Source organism: Acanthochromis polyacanthus, chromosome 23 (genome assembly GCF_021347895.1).
Source record: "Acanthochromis polyacanthus isolate Apoly-LR-REF ecotype Palm Island chromosome 23, KAUST_Apoly_ChrSc, whole genome shotgun sequence".
Taxonomy (NCBI): Eukaryota; Metazoa; Chordata; class Actinopteri; family Pomacentridae; genus Acanthochromis; species Acanthochromis polyacanthus.
The window spans coordinates 23913980-23929215 of NC_067135.1; the positions used below are offsets into that span (position 1 = coordinate 23913980).

General features: G+C 39.1%; 1 protein-coding gene across 7 annotated transcripts in view; it reads right to left on the minus strand.

Moving 5' to 3' along the window:
- Positions 1–15236, minus strand: part of si:ch211-200p22.4 (phosphatidylinositol-binding clathrin assembly protein) — a 119210-nt gene that overhangs the window by 84851 nt on the left and 19123 nt on the right. The gene's annotated exons all lie outside the window — the stretch shown is intronic.

Consider the following 15236-nt stretch of genomic DNA (forward strand, 5'->3'; position numbering starts at 1 on the left):
CTACACACTGTTGGTGTTCCTACCTTATCTACACTGTTGTTAGTCTTTAAATAGAAATGAAAAAGAAAGTATAAAGTACAAAGCGCAAAGTGTCTAAGTGGATGCCAAGAAATAGTGTCAACAAATGTAAACGGTACAAAATGTAGACCATAAAACGAACTAAAAGGAGGGTTGAAAAATAAGTTTGAGATGTTCATGAGATGAAACACTGAGCTGCGTTTTGTTTGTTTTTATTTAACCCTCCTGTTAGGTTAATTTGTCAGGAACAGCAATAATGTCCCTGGGTTATGTTTAATTGTCCAAAAATGTCAGAAACCACAAAAATCTCAATAAATATGGTTTCTCTCCCATTAGTAACTCCATTACTAATAATTTCTATCAATATTTAGTGCAGTGGTGTTCTTTACCTCTGATAGATCATGGTTCAATGAGGATAATTCACTCGTTTCTCATAAAAAATGCAACTTTTTTATGTACACTGGAAAGTCCTACATGTAAAATACTATAGTTTTACGATAGTTTTTTGTACTTTTATTTTATTTCACATTTGTAATTTTCTTCTTTTTGTGGAGCATTGTTGATAAATGAACACTTCTTCTATTCAAGGTGCAAATATGTGAAATTAGCCATTTTCATTTTATACATTGATTAAAGCTGCTGTCCGGAGTTTCCGTTTGTTTTCAATTTATGTATCATTTTTTAACAAAGCTTAAATGTGTTAGTTTAGTTCGATACTATAATATAAAGTTAGTATGACGCGATATGAAAATTTATTCCTGAGCTCCGCCTTCCTCTCATAGACCCCCATGTTATTCCAAAAAGCGCCGGTTGCTGCCGACCAATCAAGTTCGAGCTTCAGCTTTGTCATGCTGTCAATCAACGGTTACGCGCACAGCAAGCAAGCCCATGCAGAGGTGTGCGAGCTACGCACTACGCAACCGCGCGCACATTTGTTTTGCTTGTGGAGGAGAGAGCATCAGGGCTCAGCAACTTCCAGAAAAGTTACCAATCCCACGGCTTGTCAGGCCAAGAGACTGCAGGATGTTTTTTGGCTCGGGGTGCTCGCGTCGCTCCCCGACCACGGCCTCCATAGCCCGCCTGACGGCTTCGTTTAGATGCCCGACCTCTGGAGGAAGATGTTGGGGCGTCTGGGACATACTCTTCGTCAGAGGAGTCATGCAATTCTGAACTCTAGATAGAAATAAATAAACAATGTAACACATATACACGCGTAAATGCACTAAGTTTGATAAACAACGTCATCGAGAGGGATACACGAGTGTAATCACATATTGAAACTTTACTCGTTCGTCCTAGCAGATTCATGTTATTTTGGTTTTAGGACAAGTTAGACTCAATACAGCATTCTAACGTAATTCCTTTATTATTTACTAAATGTACTAAATGTAGAAGAGTGGAAAACAGCAAAACAGGCGAGATGCTGCAGCACTCCGGGCACTTCTGTCATGTACTGCGCGCGTGCACAAATAAAGGGGCGAAATCAGAGGGAGGGACGGTGGGACCAACAGCGTTTTGGGAGACGCTGCGATTCAAACTCCGGACAGCAGCTTTAAGCTGTCATTAAGCGGAGCAGAAGAAGTTTTGTACAGAAAAAATACTTTTTGTTGTTGAATTTTGTTACTCTACAATTTGACCCTCAACGTAACGGGAGGGTTAAACAACCACAGTCAGCGTGGGTGGTGCTCAGCCCAGGATGTAGCGGTGGTGCTCCTGCAGAATAACGACAGGGGAGTGCACAAATCTGCTCTGAATTGTTAAGCGAATAAAGCTGTATGCAGAACTTTCTCTCAAGGTGTTAGGCATCACTCATTCACCAAACCGTCAAGCAGCAGCCCCTGAGAACAGAAACATGGAGAGCTCTCTAATGTCCTATTAAACTGTGACATTGGTAAGCACACAGAGTTTTACAGCTAACAGGATGCACTGCATGTTCTCAAGTAGCACTCAATTTATTGATTGCGATTAAAAAAACTGCTCACTTTCACTATGATTTATTTATAAAACTCCTTACCAGAGAGTTCATTTACATTATAAACTGTCTGAGAGCTCATGTGCGGCAATGCTGATAATCAATTAAGTCATTTTCCAAACAAAACATCGGCTTCTCAGATGTGACCGTTTTCTCCATTTCGTCGTCTTCTTTGATAGTAGGTTCATATCCAGAAGTAAACTGCAGCTGGAGCAGCTCTGATGAAGATGCATTAAAAGGCTGAGAATTAAGCACCGTGCTCCAGCCTCCTCCCCCCCTCAAGTAAATTAACATCCTTCGGTGTAAGACTGCTGTTTAAACAAAAAAGACATCTGGAGAATGGAGTTTGGACTCTTACCAGGCAGTTTTCACAATTTGCTGACTTTTTAAGGAACAAGGAGGTAATCAATAAATCAACTCATAACATACATATATATATTCACTTCTTTTCTACTCCAGATTTAAAATGAACCTAAATGTAATGTGCCAAAAATATATTAAAAACAGTGTATATAAATAAATGTATCTAAAAATCTAAGGTACAAATAAAAAAAATGTACAGTGAGCCACTAAAACTAAAAAAAAAAGCACAGGTTTTACTCACTAAAGTGAAGTTTCTCATGGCTGCTCGTCATGCAGCTTTGATTTAAACGAGTCTTTAGAATCAAGAAAAGCAGAATAACAGCTTTTTAATTAAACACTGACTCTACTACACTCAGTCAAAGGCAACATAATTCAGTCATCCAACCATAATGTTAGACGCCTTTTTATTAGATTATTCAGTAAATAAATTAAATGTCTTCATTAATGAGGGGCTCCTAATGTTCTGCATCCTTACTTATGGGAAAGACAAGTTAGAAACAACACTCTTTATATTGGAGCCCAAATAAGACCTCAATATTAAATGCAGAAGTAAAAACAAACAAAAACTAAACATTAGAAGCATGAAGTGTGGCTGAGCTGTTGTACCAGATGGTTCATGTGCAGCTAGTAACACTACTGTATGAAAGTCTGGAGTCACCCAGGCAATTTCCATGCTTTCAACAGCATTAGCTAACACAATGTAGCATTAGAACACAGGAGTGATGGTTGCTGGAAATGTTCCTCTGTACCCCTATGGAGATATTCTATTAAAAATCAGCTGTTTCCAGCTAGAATAGTCATTTACCAAATTAACAATGTCTACGCTGGATTTATCATTCATTTAATTTGAGCTTTATAGAAAAAAATGCTTTTCTTTCAAAAATACGGACATTTCTAAGCAACCCCAAAGAGGAGGAAGACCTCAGACAGTACCAGGTTCAGGGAAGGCGGCCATCTTCCTCGACCAGTTGGGGTGAGGTGGGGACGAGGGGGTGGCAACGGCAGGACAGTAAATGAAAATCTGAAAATAGTTTGGACCAGGAGCCAGCAGCTAGTTAGTACAGTTTAGCATTGAGACTTTAAAGAAAGGGGAAATGGCTTGAGGGCTGCACAGTCGAACAGTGGTTAGCACTTTCACCTTGCAGCTAGAAGATCCTTGGTTCGTGTCCCGCCGTCCATTCGATCTTTCTACATGGAGTTTGTATGTTCTCCCTGTGCATGCGTGGGTTTTCTCCGGGTACTCTAGCTTCCTCCCACAGTCCACAAACATCCCGAGGTTAATTGGTAACTAAGGTGTCCGTAGATGTGAATGTGATAGTTTGTCTCTATATGTAGCCCTGTGATGGACTGTTACCTGTCCATGTGTTCCCCCTCTTCACCTTAAGTCACCTGGGATAGTCTCCAGTGCCTCTACAACCCTAAAAAGAATTAAACTGTGTGTAGATAATGGATGGATGGATGTGCAGATTGATTTCTTTGTCTTTTTTATTGTTGTGTTCAAAGTGGTTGCATTAAAATCATCAGTATTAACATGTTACTGAGCAAACTTTGTTCACCAGCCTGATGTTGAACTCATAAATGTGCATGTAATTGGAAATATCCACATTACAGAAGACAGGGAGAAGACAGATGGCCTATTTCTTATCCAACCAGAGAAAAGGCCCAAGTGCTTATTAAGCTACTTCAATTAACGTCCGCATAAAAGCCCCTTTCCATTACTACTTCCACGTCCAGATGCGAACATCTGGCCCCACTTCGCCGTTCTCACCACTTTGATCCATTTGAGCTGATGCGTGTTCGGGTCCCCTGGCTTCTTATAAAGATTCGGCGTCTCCTCTCACCACATGCAAACACCCACAGTGAGCCACTCAGGCAGAAACATCAATGCAGACACACACGGATAAATCGATCATTCACGCCCAATATCAGGTTTTTTGTCTCGTTTTTTCTCCTTCGCCCCTTTCATTCCTTCGCCTCTCCACTTCCGACCCCACTCCCTCTGCAATCCACCTCTTCTGCCCATCCTTTGTTCCTCACCACAGGACATTATGGGCTGGCGGCTCTCACACCTGGTAACTACGGAAACAGCTTCTCATTAGACTACTGCAGAAAGAGTCCCGTCGGGAGGCTTCATCATCATAATCAGGTGTCGGAGCACGTTCAATGAAGCCCCATCTTCCTCCACTCACTTAACGCATTATCTCCCTCAACCCCACACATATATACATTTATATACATGTACAGTAACAAACCACAGCAGACTTCCAGGACGATTCTCAATCATCCACCTCTCCCCAGCCACCGGACCACTCAGTCAATACAAATGAGTGTCAGAGTAATGGAACACAAAAGCTGCTTTTAGTGGGTTGACGGTCTTTTTCAAAAGCCTCACTGTGGCTTTCTGTCTTCCTGCAACCCGTCCGACTTGCACGATATTACGAATGCTGATTGGAGACAATTACTATCTGTGAAGTGGAAACAGGTACAGGGAGGCTTTGTTAATGAATTAATTGCCTCGCTGCTCGTCTGTTTCCCTCCTCTGCCTGAGCTCCATTTTGTTTTTCTCTCTCTGTCTTTTCCATCTGTCCATCTCGCCTTTCTTTTTCAGCAGATCTCATGTATTTTCATTAGGTCTGGAGTGGTGTGAGAGAGAGGGAACTAAAAGATGGACTGATTAGGTCTGTGGGGACCGCCGTGCACGAGCGAGCGTGCATGAGTGATAATGTAAAGAGGGTACATGTGCTGACTTAATCAGGCAGGAGTGGAAAAGCATGAGATGCCACTGATCCCGGAGAGGAAAAAGAAAAAGGAAGGGACAAACATATGGCTGAGAAAAAGGGGGAAACAGAAGGAGAAGAGAGTGAAAGAGAAAAGGATAAAAACAGAGGATGATCAGGGAAGAAACAGACGAATGAGGGGAGATAATGACACATGCGAAACATGAGCGTCTCTTCATCCAGACAATTTGCAGGAATCCACACACAGCTCGCCTCGCTTTATCTTCCTCGTGTGTTCGGCAGCCGACGCACAGCTGGGGATGTCTTTTTTTATTTATTTCCATATTTCCTTCCTGAGCAATTATTCCCCACCGCTAAACACACAACGTTCACGATAACGATCCTCCGACCAAACATCTCCACATCTACTACCTGCGCAAATTATCTGACCCCGCTAATTGGTGTCCTCGCGTTACAAGATAGTTAGACGAGAGAGAAAAACACCACACAAATGCCAAAAGTTGCACAACTACAAGTGTTCTTTGGGAGCCTGAGCTGAGGGTCTAGATGAGAATTTGATTGCACCGTACAGCTTTAATTAAATTGCCTTCCTCCGCATCAGGTTTTACGTCAGGCATTTAGGGCCGCTTAGTAGCGCTGGGATTCCAGGATCATTTTGATTAAAGATTATGCCTCTAATTGATTATTTTGGGTTGTAAATATCCAAAGCTTATAAATTCTTACTTACAATTCCCACATTTCACATCACATTGGTTGCCCGTTTTTCAGGTATTTTTTTGCTACAGAGCGGAAACATTTGGAGGTTTTTGTTAACTGGCGTTTCGTTTATCGCAAAATTGCATTTCTATTAGCGGTGGGATGCGATTTGAAGAAAAATGATCCAATTAATCAGAGGCTTTGTAATTAATTATTCGTGACTAATCGTATTTTTGAAGAATAGCAAATTAACAACATTTTTTAATTACAATAAATTCCAGTTGACGACTGAATCGCCTTAGCCTGGAAAAAGCCAGTTTCTTAAAAAAAAGTAGTTTCATATTTTAAGAGATAAAATTACTTGCTCCTTCACCAACTGGCTCGAAATCTTTTCATCCAATTATAAAAGCAAATCCACATATCAGCAACTCTATAACTGTCAAATTAAATCTCATTTGCCTTCTTACAGCTTTATGCTAATCTAGCTGACTGCTAGCTTTAGCGTCGCACTCATTGCAAGCAAATTTCCTAAAATTTGAATCGAATCCTTCAAGATGTTGATAATTTTTTCTTTTTAATCCCAGCAATAAATATATTTTCTTGCTTTATTTTCCAAACATTTTATGAATTGAACCGACAAAAGCAGAAATCAGTCAAACGGTAGATAAATTTATCAGAGAAAAGCTAATCTGCAGCTGTTTAAACAAGCTCAGAAAGGCGGGATTTGACTGTTGTTACATTAACGAATCTTAACAGTCACTTTTGTACGGTTTTGTTGCATTAATCAGAAAATAATTTGTCCGTTTTGCCCTTACGTAAAAGATCAGAAAATTTCCCCTTTCTAGAAAGAAAAGCAGCGAAAAATGTTGGACGTAATATTCTTGTCTTGAAAACACAATTTCATGGGCTAATATCTTAAGTGTTTTGTTGACAAAATGAGTATTACATTTTCAGGTCCCGAAAACCTTGCATTACCATTAGTGTTGACATTAGCATTAACAACATCCATATGTACTTGAGTTTTTGTCTTGAAAACACAATGTCATGGACTAATACCTCAGTGTTTTGTTGACAAAATGAGTCTTACTTTAGCAGGTCCCGCTAACCTAGCATTAAAATTAGTGTTTACATTAGCATTAACAACACTGATATGTGCTTGAGTTTTTGTCTTGAAAACACAATGTCATGGACTAATATCTCAGTGTTTTGTTGACAAAATGAGTCTTACTTTTTCAGGGCCCGCTACCGAAGCATTAGCATTAGCGTTGGCATCACCATTAGCATTAGCATTGACATTAGCATTAGTGTTGACAACACTGATATGCATTTAAGCTTTTACCTTGAAAACACAATGTCAGGGACTAATGCCTTAGTGTTTTGTTGACAAAATGAGTCTTACTCTTGCAGGTCTCGCTACTGAAGCATTAGCATTAGCGTAGAATAAATTTCACTGCGCATTACACTGTGGATAATTGTGTTTATGACAAATTAATTCTTGAACTTGAACTAATCCAGGATATTTATCTGATGCAGACAAACAGAATGTTTTTTTATGTCTGTTATTTTGGTCACATTATGAGAGTGAGTTTGTTTGTTTTTCCTGCCTTTCTTTCGTATTTATTTTTCCTCGTCACCCTCTAGAATAAATGATCATGTGGGAGGAATGATGTGATCTCATCCCCAACAGTGACCTCCTCTGTTCCTCACTGATCTGAGCTCCATTGTTGCTGGACTTCCTGGTACGGCGGCCCAGAGCTGGAGGAACCAGGCTCGGATCTGGTGGGGAAGCTTCCAGACAGTAAACAAAGAGCAACCTGTGGTGTCTTTAGGTTAATAATCTGGTTATTTTGTCTGTAAAAGATCTACAATCCTGTTTGTTTGTGTCGCAGAGAAAGCAGGTGAAGCCAGATGAGGAAGGGGAGGAGGAGGAGATCACATCTGGAACAGCTGGCTACCTTTAAACCCACCTGCTACACAAACACTCCTGTTTCTTCGTCACACTTTCATCCCAACAAGTTCGCTAATTACCTGTTTGCCTCTTTCCTCTCTCTCGCCCCGTCGCTTTAAGCCTCTTCCTCCCTCTGCTCCCCATCTACTTTATTTAATCCATTTCAGCCACCTGGGATCAGTCGCCATGCTATAAGATGACACAATGGTGCCAGAAATGGCTGAAGAATCCCAACAATCCACAAGTATTAACTTTGGTTTCGAAACCACAGAAAGGCTTAACTTCTCCAGGCAGATGTCTTTTGGACAAATAAGTCTGACTTGTCCACGCACCAAAGACAATAATGTAGTTTTTGCCATTTTAATAGTGATTATTGTTAGAATTTATGAGCAAGTTAAACTTCACGTAGTACAATGTGCGGAAAATATTGAATCAAGATTTTTTTTGTGACACTTACTTGCAAAATAGTTCTTTAAAAATCAAGCACAAGTTTGATATTTAGAACATTTAATGAAGTATAAAATCAGGCGATAACGTCAAAATCGCGACTATCACACAAGGATGACAGCATAAATTTAATAAAAATAATTTATAAAGCCACTGACACCACAGTTTTAACCCTGGGCAAACCGACAGTCTGAATGCAGCCCTGAAAGTGTGCTTGTTGTGTTTTTTAAATTGTAGTTTTGATTTGAAACTGATTATTTGCTCAGTGCTACTGGAATTTTTTTTTAATATTTTGTATATATTATTTTGTATTATATATGATTAAATTTTCTACATTTTATTATATTATACAGTTTCTTTTATTATAATATTTAGTATTCAAGTTTATTATATTTTTGCATTATATTATAACAAATAAATTGTTAGTATTTAGACACTGAATTTCAAATATTTGAGTGGTGCATTTTACCATTTTTTCTTGTTAATATTTTTTATTTTGCGTGGATTGCAAAAATACTGCCATTATCAAAACTTTATTATGTCACAAATTACATAATTCTTTATATTATATTTATAATATTTTTTCAGATTATATTATACATTATATTCCATTATATTTTTTGCAATATATTTTTATGTTAGATTTTTCACATTGTATTAGACTATAAGATATATGATTTTATATTAGAATAAATAAATTCTTAGTATTTAGAAATGTAATTCTGAATTATCTGACTGATGCATTTTAGAATTCTTGTATAATTAATATTCTTATTTTACATTCTAAAAATGTTTTCATTCCATTTTATTTGTATGCCTGTACTTCCAGTTTTGTAAAATCTAATTCAATGCGAGCTGAATCACCGATTATCCTCCTGATGTTTATTATAGGTACGTGTACGGTCGCTATAAATAGTCAGAGCTGTGTGCAACAGTCACATGTATGAAGGTTTCTGCATCCATTTATGGATTTATATGTGGGTGTAGAAATAAAGCTCATGCATGTTCACACCGCTGCTTAAGATCCAGAAAACAGATTCAGGCAGTTTCATAATCAGATGTAAAGAACCTGAACACTTATTTGTGACTGTGATGGACAGATCGGGAGAAGATCGTCTTTTCTTGTCAATATTCTGAATGGAAGAGCTACTGATTTAACTGAGCCAAGCCAGGTGAAAGGCATTTTTAGTATTTTGAAATAGCGCAAAAGCTTAAACGAAGAATTCACCACTTACATTAAGACAATAATTATTTGAATTACAGTTTATCTGAAAAATTATGTTCAAACTCTAAGATTGCACAAATCTACAAATTGGAAAAAGTCAGCTTCAAAACTTTTGATTATTTTGTTGACATTTTAGTGACATTTAGTAAGATTTTTACTGAGGGGAATTCTTATATCTTGTTTTATCACTTGAAAAAAAAACGAAATATTGGGAGCAGCCATTAAAAAAAAAAAAAAACTGTTTCGGCCATGTTTTTAGAAATAAAACATTCTAGAAATCAAGCCAAGACAGACACATAAATAAACCCCCATAATATAGATATAAATACAAGTTAAATGTTTGGTGACAGTGCTACTTCAGTGAAGATTTTTGGATTACAGAAGTAGGTTTAACTGCTTCCACATATTTTATTAGAATTGTAAATGCAGATTAACTCAAATCTCCAAAAGACAAAATGTAGTTTGAAAGAAGGCAAGATATGTGAGCAAAAGAGGCCAAAACACCCCCCAAAAAACTGACCTGAGCATGAAACCATTGTTTTACCTGCAGTGTCTCATCTTAACTTGTCCAGCAGCTAAAATCATTTCCTTCTCGCCCTGGAAGAAAAATGACTTCTCAAAAAAGTTGGTTTGATTACATAGTCCCACTTGAAAAGCGGGTTTAGTGAGATTTTTAGTTTTATTCTGTGAAAGTCTGACGAGTTCCCGTGCAAAGAGGAGGAAGAAGCATCGACGCCATTTTGAGTCCTGACTCTTGATCTGCTTAAAAATCCTACCTTTTTTTTTCAAAATGTGCTCATGAAGGGTGCTTTGCATGCTTGACACCGTTCAATCTCTCCACATTTAAGTCCCTTCAGAGACCCCAGAGGGAAGGTCAGGTTCACATAGATGGAATTCCTGATAGATAGCTACATAAAGAATCGATCTAAGGAGATTTGAAGCATTTAACTGGGATTCCTATGAAGGGAGGCCTGAGTGTTTTTCACTGGAATCACAATCAAGAATACTGCCCTGCCAGACTTCTGAAAAGCTTCTCCAACAAGTCACACCCATAAATTTAGCTTCTCGACAGCTAAACGTCGACAGATCAGGTTTACTCCGATTAATTATCGATTGACACAATCATCAAAACCTGCTAACGAAAACCTGAAGTAGGATGGTGTCATATTCACAAAATAGAATAAATTTTTTAGAATAGATTAGAATAGAATAAATTAGAATAAATATTTTTATTCAAAATAGAATAAAAACAACAGCCGATTATGAGACTTTCTTAGCTACCAATCTACCAAATGACCAAATTCATTCATCAGTTGGGTTCAGTTTCTCTATCCACACTCACATATGATTACTGCCAGGCTTGTTGAACCTAAACATCACTAAACAGAAACTGTCTTCATTGCGAAGTAGATTGGTTATTGGTTTTCTCCATTTAAAAAACAAATATTCTTTTGATGATTTGGACCATTTAAAGTGTGATGAACGAAGAAGGGAGGAAATGCTTTTACACTGCACTGTATATTTCCAGTATTTTTCCTTATCTCATGGAAAATTCTCTTTCACTTCATCTCTTTCCAAAGAGGTCACAGGTCAACCACCGTCTCTGTTGCTGGTAGACATTCAGTGTTTTGCTCAAGGGCACTTCCAGCTGTAGGACACTTGAGGCCTGAGCGTTACCCCTCCAGCTGAAGGACGACGCTTCCAACTATCAAGCAACACTGCAGTTCGAGTCATTCCATGGGGGGAATTGAGATGATCGAGGTTTAATAACGGCGCTAACTGAACAAGAGCACCGCCACGGAGTTGACTGACCTTCATTCAAAGTCTGCACAGGTACTGAGAGAGAGGAGAACATGCTGATAAAAAGGCAGCGACTGGAGGCAGCAGCAGGAGAGCAGCTCCAATCTGTTAAAGATTAACACTCCGCAGTATCAGCACCTTGTCTGGCATGTTCTAGTAATCTCCTTCTCTGCTCTGTCTGTCTTTGTGTTAGGGACTGTAGAAAGGGTTTGCCTCAAAAGAGGATTCCCCGTCCAGCCCTCCCTCCCTCTTTCTTCCCTTCTCAAATCCTCTGGATAGGGAGGAGGAGAACCGACGCAGAGGTGTGAAGAATTCTGAGAGAATTGTAAGCCTGCTAAATTTGAAGACGCATCTTTCCGTTTCTTTCTTGCACGTACAATCGTGCTAAGCCGACATTTCTTTTTTTTAGAAAAAGTCTTTTGTAAACGCTCGAAAGGGTGGAAGAATGTGCCAATCTTGTTTTGTGGCGTTGACGGCAGGAAACATGGGAGACTCCGTGTCGCTTTGGATTCTTTCCGCGATCGCTCACTTTACCGGCAATGTAGACAATCACACCGCTGATCTGTATTTATGTTTATGTTGTCAGAGAATTGAAAAGCTCTCAGGACTAGAGTTAGTGTTCACTGTATTCAGGAGTGACGAACAAATCACTTTTTATTCCTGTACAGCTGCCTGATGGAAGACCAAAACAAACAAACAAACAAAAAAAACACAATGGAAACACCTCAACTCCGCTTAAACTTCTTGAAATTACCTGAAAATGTGTTTTCTTTCCGTAAATGCTGACATCACCTGTTGACAGAGACGTTTTCAGAGCTTTTGAAGTCTTACAACTAGGATATCTTTTCATTTTAGGGCATCCAAACTGTAAGAGGTTCTTCTTTCAGAGCCAAAACAGTGGCAACTCCATTGTAAGAGTCCAGGAGCAGGAAGTCGCCAACAGAGGAAGAGATTTTATCTACGAAAAATTATCAAAAATATCTGGTTGGACTGAAGTTATTTTTTTCACGTTTGTTGTTGTGCGTTGCTGCTAAGCATTCATTCATTTGGTATTTTTCTACAAGGCAACTTCTAAATATTCTACCAGAACTAGAGCTGAGTAAATGACAGAAAAATGGTATTTAACAACTGTTTTGATCATTTCAGTCATTTTCCAAGCAAAAATGACAGATTTTGAAGTTCTGTACAAAAGAATTTGTCTTTTGTGGGCTTAAAGCACAGAAAATATCTGTGACTGAAACACATTTGGGTGTTTGGAGAAACAATGGAGGAGGAAGTTCATGAATTCATTGAAATTAACATAGTCTAGTGCACTTTAGTCTGAAGCTGCATGTACCGCAACTTTCAGAAACAAAAGAACGTTGAAAGTAATCAGAAAAATCCATCATGTGCTTGTTCTTTCCTCAATCACAAACTAGTTTGGTCACTGTGTCAAAGGCCAGAGTATAAGTTTCAAAGTCAAACTTTTCTCTGGAGCACAACATCGTAATTTTGATCATAATTCTGTATTTTCAAATCTAAAAGACGCAGAGTCAACTTTGGGGGTCGGACTAGAAAAACAAGTAATCTGTTGTGTCGGAACCTTGCCAACAAACAGCCAAATAATCTTGAAATTAAGTGTTAGCTGCAAAAGTTCTGCACTTAAAGTTAAGACAGGATCTGTACTGGATTGATCCCAGGCAGCAAGGTGCCAGGATTTATAATTGAAACAGAAGACGACTCAAAGTTTAGGCCTCGGGATGCGTACTCAGACGAAAAGTGAGATCGATGCAAGAGTTAGTCGGAAGGAGGAATGAGATGATGAACAAGGAAGTGTGGGAGGAGGAGGAATAAGAATTAAGGGGAGTGGAGACGACAGAGTGTCACCAGAAGTCGGTCTATTAATAGACGAGCTCTGGTTCTGTAGCTTTAATTCTCCCCCTGAGGTCTAAATAAGAGCAGTTTCTCCTCTCTTTTGTGCCCCTGTCACACACTCAGAAAAGACAGACACTCGGTGAGAAAGAGACGGAGACAAACTCCCCTTCTTCTCCTCTCCGACTGCACTGTTTCCACGGGGGGATTCGGGAAATCTTGTCAAGTGAATGGGATTGAAGTCTCGGCGTGTACGTCTCGGAGAGAGCGTCTCGTCACGAACGTCTTGGGGGGAAAACGTCTGCCGGTTTCTGTCAGAAAAAGGGAGTGACGCCGACAGACAGAACGGCAGGCGGGCGGGCGTACAGGTAGCAAGAAAACATAAGCAGTTGAACCCAGCCAAAGGCTCCGGAGAGAACACGGCTAAAAATAACCACACATCAGAACAGGACGGGAACAGAAGCAGTGAGTGTTCCCAAACATGCACACACAAAGCCTATTTCAAACCGTCATTACCTAACGCACTAAATGTGTTGTAAAATGAGTATGTATAGTACAGTACACTGGACTCATGTAGGCAGGAGTTCCCTTGAGGAGGACACTTAATCCAACAAGCCCAGTGAAGTTTCCCTGAATATATTTACAAAAAAACAAACAAAACAGGTGAATTCTTAGTATTGTGATAAATCCACAGGTACATCAGCAGATACTGAATACTGTGCAGTGTGTGCCTCCATCTAATTCACATAATTAATACTCGCATAAGCACTGATTTCATTTTATCTCCAAAATGTCAGCTAATGAGAGGCTAATAATAAGCCACGTTTTAAGTCGATAAATCCAGGGGCGTTTGGATGTAATTTACCAACCAAGACCGAATTGCTGTTTTAATGATAGTTTTTAAAAGCAAAACCAAATCTACTCGGATTTGCTGCTTTTCTCTGTTCTCCTATCGTTCCAATCTGAATATCTCTGAAAACAATCAAACAATCGTTAGCTGTCGCCGCAGCTTTGAAGTGTTTTGGGAGGACTTCTTTGAACCCACACATCAGTTTATCTGGAGTCACCGCCTCATGTGGCTGTTTAGTTGCACCGTTTTAAAGCTGCACTCGACGAAGCAGCTCAAACCACAACATTCATTTACATATAATCACCTTGAAATGATAATCACAGTTATTTTAATCAACACTGAGATCATGGTAATTCACTGACTTCAGGGACAAAACATTCTAATTGCACTTTCACTTTTAGACAAACAGAACACTCCTGTTGTGCATTAAGTTTAAAATACTTAAAACAAGAAAAACACTTAGAGTGCAGTACTTTTCCAAGGCTGCTCATTCCCCCATATGGCATTGTCAGAAATGCAGCACTTGTTTAGTAGTTATTGATAATAAGAAATCATGGCAACATAGAACGTGGCCGTTTAATATAGATGTACCCACAAACACAATGACCTTGCACTGAGCACAGGCGTGTTATTCATGTGTAAGTTATGTACGGATACCAAATCACGTGACCTAAATATGTAGCAGACGGCAGGAATTGATGGGACTCAGAAACACTCCCATAATTTAATCAATTGTTCCTTGTATCATGTCCAGTGGATAAGTCCTGATAAGTCAGCAGCAGATTTGTAGTAGGATGCAGGTTTTTGGCTGGTGCTGTGGTGCTATCTCACAATGATACAGAAATCTTTAACAAATTCGTGGATCAAGACTATAAGCTGCATCACTGCCAAAGTCCAGTCACTTGGTCTTTGTGACATTTCTGATCTTACCTGAATATTTCATCCAAATCCGTTACCCTGTTTTTGAGTAATGTTGCAAACAGACATACAGACAGACAAACGTATGATCAACACTGCGCTCTTTGGTGGAGTAATAATCCTCACCTGATTTTAGTGAATCTTATCAACACAACATATGAATAGAAATTTACCCAGCATGAACGTCTGCTTATGAATATATGCTGCAAATTTACAGATGTTCCCTAAAGCTAGCTAGGCAGCTGTGCACAGAGAAGCCTCCAGTCTCCTCGCTAACAGCATAAAAAAGTGGGCTGTTTTTTAATGAGTCGTGCACACATTTTCAACATCAATATCACATTTGATCCTGCTCGTTTGATTGTGGAAAGCCAGAATCATAATAAATACTGAATTAACTGTGTAAAGATTCA